General features: G+C 38.0%; 1 pseudogene; it reads left to right on the top strand.

Annotated features, from left to right (window-relative positions):
- LOC138922531 (transcriptional protein SWT1-like) overlaps nucleotides 1-3,385 on the top strand; it is a 111,652-nt pseudogene extending 108,267 nt beyond the window's left edge.
- Nucleotides 3,386-8,769: the final 5,384 nt, after the last annotated feature.

Below are 8,769 nucleotides of genomic sequence, written 5' to 3' on the forward strand. Positions count from 1 at the left end.
GAAATGTGCATTATCATGAGCAACGGAGCAATCTAGGAGCTGATAATGTTGAGAAGTTATTGTTCGTGCAGCATGTTACATTTTAAAATGGTTACTAAGTTTTAAAATAAGCTAATTATAATTAGATCTTGACAAAATTTCACATTTATTCTTTTGGCGTAAGCGTTCAATCCAGGATGATGCTATTCAGCTTCAGCTGAATATGGATTTTACACTAAGTCATTGATAAAAAAGTATTTGCTGCATGTCTAACTTTTATGTCTAAAAAGATCTCAGAACTTTAGTATTTTGGGTTGCAAATATAAAACTGCATTATCTTACTATAGCATTTCACAAAACTAGCTGATAAGAGGTAATTTTAAGATTTAATTTTATTGGTCTTTTAAAAGGCCTTGTAATGTTGAGTTTTCATTATTTATGACCATACAGAACATGGTGCGTAGATTGCTATGAAATATGCAGCACAGGGCTATTGGGAAGAACACATCAAAGAGGAATATGGAAATGCTCCGAGAACTGCAGGGCCTCTTAAAGTGGTTGTTTTCCTGATTTTTCTTTAATACAGTTGACACCTTACATGATATACTATTAGATGCCAAGCAAGGTCCCATTAAAATGCGAAGTTTTGTTTTATTGTTACTTAATAACAGGTAGATAATGATAGGCAGTCTTTTAGGAAGATAGCAAAGAAAATAAAACCAGATGAAGACTCAAGTAAAACTCCTATAAAAACTCTGTGATGTTTACAGTTTGCTCTTGCATGATTAATTACTTGGGAAGTCACTTATTTGCCATCTCTTTCTCCCCTGCTGGACTGTAAGCCATTTGAGGGTAAGGACTCTACGTGGTGTGTCCTCCGCTGCCTCTCCAGAGTGGCAGGCACTTAGAACACGCAAGGGTTTATTAATATAAATTACTGTATTGTGTTTCATTTTGACTACAAAGTAATATCTACTTTAAAAAGGAAAATATTATTACTACCTCTAGCTATTGCTGTTTCTGATAGTTTAGCACATTTCTTTCTGGCCTTTTTACTATGCTTATTTAAATTGTTGAGATCACATTATGTATACAGATTTGTGCCCTGCTTGTTTTTTGCTTAATGTTATATCAATATTTTTTGTTATGTTATTGAAATCTTTTTATAAACATCATGTGAAATGACTATGCTATTCTGTCATATTTGATAGAATGATATGTTTCTTAGTCATTTCCAAAATTTTAGCATTTACTTTCTGCCTGATTTTTTGCTATTATAAGTAATCCTGAATTGAATATTTTTTTATTTTTTAGTCCATTTCAGATTTTTTTCACCTTGGTGTAGATTTCTAAAATGGTAATTACTGAGACGTGAAAGAATATGAATATTTTTAGAATTCTTAATTATATTGTCAAATTATTTTGTGGAATTGTTGTATCATTTTGCATTTCCACCAGGAACATATGAGAGAGTCCACTTTATAACTTCTTGCCAATATTTAATGTTACTTTAAAATCTTTTGCTAATTTGATAGAAGAAAATGATATGTTGTAATTAGCGTGTCTGTGATTACTAGAGAAGTCAGACTTTCCCCCAAATGTTTATTAGCTGTTCTCTTTTTCTTTTTCATTAATTTTCTGTTGACGTCCTATTCTAGAGTCTTAGTAGTTTTTGATGAGCTTTTTATTAACTAAGACTAATAATCTGTCACATTTATAACAAATACCAATTCCAAGCCCTTTTAATTTTCATTTATGCTGTCTGGTATTATATAAAGCTGTAAATTTGGACTTATTCCAAATAGTAAACTGATTATTGCAACACCCATTTGTTGAGTAATCCTTCCACTTCTTCTTCTTCTTTTTTTTTTTTTTTGGTGAGGAGGATTGGCCCTGGGATAACATCTGTTGCTAGTCCTCCTCTTTTTGCTTGAGGAAATTTGTCGCTGAGCTAACATCTGTGCCAGTCTTCCTATATTTTATGTGGGATGCCGCCACAGCTTGGCTTGACGAGCAGTGCCAGGTCTGCACCTGGAATCCGAACCCCTGAACCCTGGGCCACTAATGCAAAGTGTGTGAACTTAACCACTACACCACCCGGCTGGCCCCTCTACTTCATTCTTAATGTAGCCATTTCTTACTTTTTATGAAGTTTGCCTCAGTCCAGTTATGTTATTTCCTAACTAAAATGATACAGTGCAACATTATGTATAATCGTGTGTAATCATAATGTAACATTGGTTTCTGTACTGCTTTACAGACTGAATGTAGAAAGTGACACTGCATGAAAGAGACCAAAAATCAGTTCTTCATCCCAAGGACCCGTTAAACTCCAAGAAGCATCATATTCAAATAATAATCAAATGATTTCCCAGAGTTTTTCTTCAAATGGAACTAAAAAGGATATCAATAAATGTGTAGATTTTAAAGTGAAAGATAGTAAATTGACAAATGTTGGGAGTAAGCTTGACCATGGAAATAAAAACTTTAGCAGTCCTGAGATTGCCAAAGATGTGAAACCCAAAGCTGAAGGCAAATGGAAAAGATGGGCTCATTTACTTGCTCAGAGGGAGAAGATGAAGGAACACAAGAAAGAAAAGTACAATAAATTTGCAGACAGTTCTGAAAAATGTGTTTTGGAGAAATGGAAGAGAATCCAGTTTTCTCAGGATTACAGTTCCAACAAGATAATTAAGGAAACCTCAAATCTAGAAGAAGGAAGATCAGTTTCAAAATCCCAGCAAAAATCCTGTGATACTCTCCAGAAGCTTGTAGGAGGAAGTGTCTTCAGTGTAGATTCTACCAAGTCGAAGACTAAGCTGGAGAACAAAGAATGCCTGGAAGGCTGCCGGGTGTCATTAAATTTGACTAGGCACCCAAGAGAACGTTTATTTTCAGATTCCACGTGTAAGCAGACTGTTCATGAGTCAAAAGGAAAATATCATTGTGAGCATCATGAAAGTAATGATTCAAGTTCTAGTGCAAACCTAACCCAGGTAAAGTAGTACAAAATGAAGAATACAGGTTTTAGTGAAGAGTTTCAATATGGTCAGATTTGAGTTGTTCCTTTCACTGATTATGATCGTAGAGGGCTGATTCAAATTTAGTTAGGAAGATTTGTATTGGTTCCTTTATTTTGCCCTTTTAATTCCAAGTTCCTTAGGAAGATATCCTGGTAAGCATGAAGGATAAGTAATAGAAGGGAATGTGTAAAAATGTAGAAAGATGCAGTTAGAGATAGTCCTTTCAGAAAGCACTGCTCCAGTGTCTTAGGCTCTTCTGTAACCCCAGGTACTATAGAACACCCAGGGCTTAATATCCTGAATAGCTTTAACAAATTATTTTTGGAGTGCCCCTGTGTGCCAGGCACTGCAGTCACAGTCTGTTTTCAGAGACTTATTCCTGTGAGGAGACATGCAAGCTGTCACCCTAAGTCTGATAAGTACTTATCACTTAATATGGGATTACAGTGGAGGATTAACATGGCCTTGGTACACTGTGGAGGGATTAGTTAAGAAAGGTTTACTGGAGAGGGTAATGTTTAAACTGAGAACTAAAGAATGCGTAGGAATTATTCAGGCGAAGGCGAGGTGGGTGGAATGGGAGAAGGAGGGATGTTCTAGGCAAAGGGAACTACAGTCCTGCATTAATGAACCCTTAACGAAGGGATGTGTTCTGAGAAATGTGTGGTTAGGTGATTTTGTCATTGTGCGAACATCATAGAGTGTACTGAAGGGAAAAAAATTTACCACCCCAAAATGTGTCTCTTCAACATGGAGATTACTTTAGGTTGGTTATTTTTAAGAAACAAAAGATTCAGGAAGTCTTTCACGTTACCTTCCCCTTAACTGCCTAAACGAATGTAAAAAACGTGTCTCAGGAAGTGAGCTATCACCTTAGCACAACATGAACTAGGTGGTAGACAGGGAGGAACCTAGACAAGCCTGTTTGTTGGGCTCCCCTTTGTGTCCATCTGTTTCTGTATGGCCCAACACTTGTTTTCCAAATATTTGCTCCTTTTCACCTACTTGTAAATTATCTTCCTTCCCTTTGAAGTCCCTGACTCTGCCCGTCCCCAACATCTTTTGTCTTTAGCTGAGGATGTTATTTAAGGTGAGAGTTTCAGCCATTTTGGCAAGTTACTCAGTTTTCCTAGATTTCTCCCATATATATGTGTTATTAAGCATTTGTTTGTTTTTCTCATGTTAATCTGTCTCATGTCAATTTAATCTTACCAGCCAGAAGAATCTAGAAGGGTAGAGAAAATTTCTTCCTCTCCCACCGTACTTGCACAAACCTAGATAGTATAGCCTATACTACACAGCAATGCTATACAGTACTAATCTGTGGGACCACAGTAGCATATGCGGTCCATTGTTGACTGTACATGTACAGAGATCCAGGCTAGAAAGCTTGGCACATCTAGTTTGCTTTGAAATTATGTAATAAATTGGCTTTTGTGGACTAATTTGAGAAACTAATCTCTATAGCTTTGTTTCTATGGCAAATTATTTACCTTTAAGAAAACTTTTAGAACTTCGGTAACTTTAGAACTTGAAAACTTCAGAAATTCTGAAATTTAGAGACTGCTTGAAATAGTGGTGGTTGAACCTACCTGCTTTTAGGAATCAAGACTATAGATCGCAGCATAAGATACTTCCTGTGAAAAACGGAGGGATTATAAAGAGCGAGGCCAGAAGAGCTTGAGAGAGAGCACTTTTTGTTCAGTGAACTTAAAGGGTCCAAAGAGAGAAAGAATTGAGTTTGTTCTTTTTATTGCTTTCTTAAAGGAAAGCTCCAGTTTTCTCCTGTGTTATAATTAGTTCCCTAGAGTAAATGCAAGAAAGGAACTTGAAGTTGCCAGCATGTTCAGTAAACATCGTCGTATCATTGCTTCATCTTCTTCTTGTGGTGTACACCTCAGGAATAGTATGAGAAATCCCTGCAATGCATCTTCTGGGTTCCTTTGGTCTCTATACTGAATTGCTACACAAACCGAAGGAGGTACATAGCATGAATATTAAGTCGTAGGGGAAGCAGTTTTTGCATGTGTAGGGGAGGAACACATTTCCTCTACCCTCTCTTGGTTCGTCTGGCTGGAGAACTAATTAAATTCACAGGAGACAGAATAGCAGGAGAAAATTAAACAAAGCTTTATATTCTGAGGACCATGGCCCAGGGCCTTTCTTCCCGAAGGAAGAAAGGGTACCGAAGAAGTGGGGTGCAGAGTGGTTATATACCCCCAAACAGGATGTTTCACATAGGATTGAAATGTCCATTTTACAATAGTCGCGAGACTGCTCTGTCAGCACAGTGATTGATGGAAACAGCAGATAGGTCTGCTGTCTTGGTGAACACAGCAGGGTGGCAGGTCTGTTGTCTCAAGCTGGGTGGTCACAGGTGAGTTGGGTGGTCGAAGGTGAGTGCAGCAATCAGTTCCTAGCCTAAGGAAAGATGCTTATCCTTAAGGAAATGCCAATGTTGGGGGAAGTTGCACCTTTGTCTTAAGGCCATTTGTTCTTGCCATAGTAAATGTTTTAAAGCAGATATGCAGTGCGTGCTCAATGGCCACAGTCAGGCCCTTTTGGAAAAATGCAAAGTCAGGCCGAATTAGGTTTACACCAAATGGCTTCCTCGTGTACTCCAATATATCCTATTGCTTGCCATTTCTATTTGTCAATGTATACATGGGAGAGGCTCAGGCAAGCCAAGCAACTCACCAAAATGGCTGAAACCACCACCCCAAACATCATATCCAGCTGAAGACAAAGGATGATGTTAGGGGTGGGGAGTCAGTTACAGGAGGTTACCAGACAGGCACAATAAACAAATGCAGATTAAGTGCTTGCCTTCCCCATTGATTAAGTCTCTAGAGATAAGGTCATCCCCCTTCTTCCTGGTAGAGAGGGAGATATCGTTACAGATGGAGATTTCCTTTACAATGTAAATGTCTCTTATAAAGGGTAAGTAAATTCTACTTACCAGTTGCCTTCCAGCCCCAAATAATCATCATGCCAAAGAGACATATCTTGGGATGGCCAATTCCAGGCCCCCACACATGATTACTTTCCAGTTATTGGAATTAATATCTTTATAAACTATGCCTTTAATAGCAGTCTTATCTGACTTAAAGTCATTGAGACACAGGAGCAGTAAGGAAATATTGTTCTTTCTTGAATATATTATCTTTAGCATATTATTGACTGTAGCTAATCATCTTAATATTATGTTTATTGTCGTTTTCCTCACAAATTCCACAAGAGATAATTATCTGCCTGAAATAATGAGTGTACTTTACAAGGAAATAATTGTATTTTCTGGATTTAGTAATCCTGTGGTTTAGAAATCTTGTTATACTTTCCTGAGAGAAAATAACTTCTTCTGTTTCTGAGGTCTTGGAGTCCTTTGATATAGACCACTCTGAGTTTGCGCCCTTCCCTCACCATGGCAAATTAATGTTCTAGAGATTTGTCACTTATAGGCCACTTTTACAAACAGTGTCCCACTTAATCCTTACAAGTCTGTGAAGTAGAAATTTATCAGTTTATCAAACATTAATTAAATGTACTTATTATGTATCAGGTATGTTTCTAGGTTCTAGGGACTTAAAGATAAATAAGGTGCTCTTTATCCTCAAGAAGTTCCCAGGGAGGGAGATTTGTAAACAAATACTCTGTGATACAGTGAAGGAAATAGTAGAGCCCTAAGAATTGGGTTGGTGTTAGCATAAATTTTGGGATGAGTTTAGGGAGGGCTCACAAATGTGGAGATTCTTAAGCTTGGTGTTAAAGGGTATATAGAGCAAGGAATAGCAGTTTTGTCCCACCACGGTTGAGGGCTAGTGTGTGTAATGGCACAGAGTTGTGAAATTGAATGGCAAGAGTGTGCGTGGGCACTAAGCTGGTCAGTATGACTGGAGTTGAGATATGTGGAGAATCCATAGGAGAAGAAGTTAGAGAGGAAGCCAATGTATTGCTTCATATCCCATGGGAAAGACTGGTTTTCTATCTTGTATTCTGTAGATAGTACAGAGCCCCTGAAATGTAATCAGGGAAGCAGTCTAATCAGATTTTCACTTTAGAACCACTCCAGTAGGTAAAACCATTATTACCCTCATTGTTGGTATTCTTTTTGTCATCCCTAGGAAAGCTTCATCCCATTCCATGTATTTATTAAGCATGGTTGGGGAGGGCAAATAGTTAAATGCCCATTAAGACTTTCTTTTTGGATAAGGAGGAAGTTTTCAGGGACAATTGACATGAACTTTTCTGGATTTGGGGGTGATAGAAAATTTATTGAAGTCACTGGAAGTGGCCTGTGGTCAAAGAGAGTGAAGGGTAGTAGTGACGTAAGTGACAGAATTAAAGATTTCAAATGTCAGGAGCTTCAGGAAGTTCTGCTTATTAGCTTGCTGGGCACTTCTTAGCTGAAGAGAACCTTAAAGATCTAGTGAGCTTGAAAATCAGGTGGAGAAGGGATCATGAAATCCAGGGTCATGGAATAGAAAAGCTGTCATGGGCCTAAGTGTGTGACGTATAAAGTGTTATATCATGTGAAGATCGATGTTAGGCAGTTAGGTTGGAAGCTGAATTCCCAATGAAGCAACATTCGATACACTTGTTTAAAGAGGGTCTGTAATTTGTACCATGTGTAGCCTCCTGTAAAATACATGTGAGTTTGGTGTTAACTTGGAGAATTCTTAGAAGATAATTTGGTTTAGTAGTGTCTTTTGCCAAGTTCCCTACTGGTTTGTAGGGTCAGGTAGGTCTCGTCCACTCAGCAAAAGTGCCAGTGAGACACTGGAGTTAGTGGAGAGATTTTCAATCTCTGCTGGAAGACCAGAAATAAAGCACAAACCTCTGGTGCTCCACCCCTGTGTAATACAATTGTGCGTTTTTGGCTTTTCCTCCTCAACCATGTTATAATCTTCAAGTTCCCTTTGTTGTTTTGTCATGTCCCTTTTAGAAATGGCTCAGTTACTTCTGGATGAAAACTTCCCACCACCGAAGGCCAGCCTGTTTACCTTTGCCATGGTTCTTTCTATTTCTTAGAGTGGCATATAGTTTTTTCCTCAGAATATGAATATTTGTAGGAATGCATATATGAATGAGAAAACCCTAAAGAATTTCTACCATCTTTCATGACTTAACAGAATGAGGCTTTTCTATTCTAGGGGCAGTTTCTCATCTGAGGGTAGTTTTGCCCCTTAGGGGGCATTCGGCACTTGCCTTCGTGGAGACATTGTTGATTGTCAGGAGAAGGAGCGGGTCGTGCTAGTGATATCTAGTGGGCTGAGGCCAGAGATACCGCTAAACATGCTACAATGTGCAGAACAGCCCCCAAAGCAAAGAATTATCTGACCCCAAGTGTCAACAGTGCCCAGGCTGGAAAACCTACCCTGGGTATCTGCTTCATTCTTAACTAATAAAATTACTTTGCGTTTCAGAGTTTTGAAGCACCGTGTTCTTCAGTGTCCCTTGAAAGTATTCAAGATACAGATCAAGAGGTTACTCAAATACTTATTTTTTGGAAGATTTTTAATGAAATTATGTCAAACAGTTCTAGTTTTAATTAGAAATAATGACCATAAAAACCTCGGTGATATAAAAATAACAGTGATCGCTACTTAAATCAATATATAAGTTTTTATGAAGTGATGGAAAACTATTTGGAAAAGTATTTACATTTACTTGATCACCTTTTTGCCTTTGTTTCTGATAAGCTCTAATCTGTTTTGAATGAAGAGCATGCAGCCTATGGCTCACAAGTTATGTCGATTTTTATTTAGTG

The sequence above is a fragment of the Equus caballus genome, unplaced genomic scaffold (assembly GCF_041296265.1).
Source record: "Equus caballus isolate H_3958 breed thoroughbred unplaced genomic scaffold, TB-T2T haplotype2-0001042, whole genome shotgun sequence".
Lineage (NCBI taxonomy): Eukaryota > Metazoa > Chordata > Mammalia > Perissodactyla > Equidae > Equus > Equus caballus.